This window comes from Gekko japonicus, unplaced genomic scaffold, assembly GCF_001447785.1.
Source record: "Gekko japonicus isolate JY-2015 unplaced genomic scaffold, Gekko_japonicus_V1.1 scaffold1324, whole genome shotgun sequence".
NCBI classification, from domain to species: Eukaryota; Metazoa; Chordata; class Lepidosauria; order Squamata; family Gekkonidae; genus Gekko; species Gekko japonicus.
The window spans coordinates 417,679-418,548 of record NW_015167577.1 but is presented as its reverse complement, the minus strand read 5'-3'; positions in this window follow the sequence as shown (position 1 = coordinate 418,548).

The window sequence follows — 870 nt, the reverse complement described above, 5'->3', positions numbered from 1 at the left end:
TTCTTTGCCGGCTTGTCCTGAAACTTTTTCTGGCTCGACATCTTGTTTTTTTTGTTTACTTTTTAAAAGTTCGTGCCACGCAGCTACAAAATAAGATTTTCTGTGTCTCTTCTAACAATTCGCCAAGAGGTAACACTACTCCTTTCAATTTTCACTCCCCCCCTCTCTTCCTTTTAAATCAGTCTTTGTTACACAGGGTGGGGGGGATTCGCCTCCCTCCTCCCTTGCAGTTTATCGAAAAAGGGGGGGAGCGTGCTCGATTCTTTTTCTCCCGTTCTGACTGGCAACTCACAGTTTTAGCCAGAAATCTTCTTTTAAACGCTCATCCACTTAATCACCCGGTGACGACTGGCAGCTCCGCTAGTCCCTGTGCAGGGCACTGCCGCGGCTAGGGCCATTGGGGCATGGGGTGAGCCTCAATTTCTGACCATTCGGCCAGGAAAGAGGCACATCTCCTGTGCGCCCCGGATCAGAGCCCCTACCTGGGTCTCCTTAGGGTCCCCGCTTGTGCGGATTCCCCCCCTTGGCCGTACGTGGGTGAAACGACTTCGGGAGCATCCCAAAGATGCGTCCGCCATTCGTGAAGTCCAAACCGGAAGCTGTGAAGAAGTTTTTTTAACAGATCAAAAGAGTGACAAGCTGGGTTTCTGGTTATCATCTGTTTGGGTTCAACTGTGATGGTGGTGGGGAACAACATAGGTAATAAATATGTCTGAACTGGAAATTGATGTGCTCTAAACTGTGAGAATCCCATTAGACCCTGTGACGGGCTTCTCCTGTGGACTTGGGAAAAACTCACCCATGGCTGTGGCGCCTGGCTTCCCTGCGGGGTAGACGATGCTGAGAGTCGGAGGTGGATCGCAAAAGGGA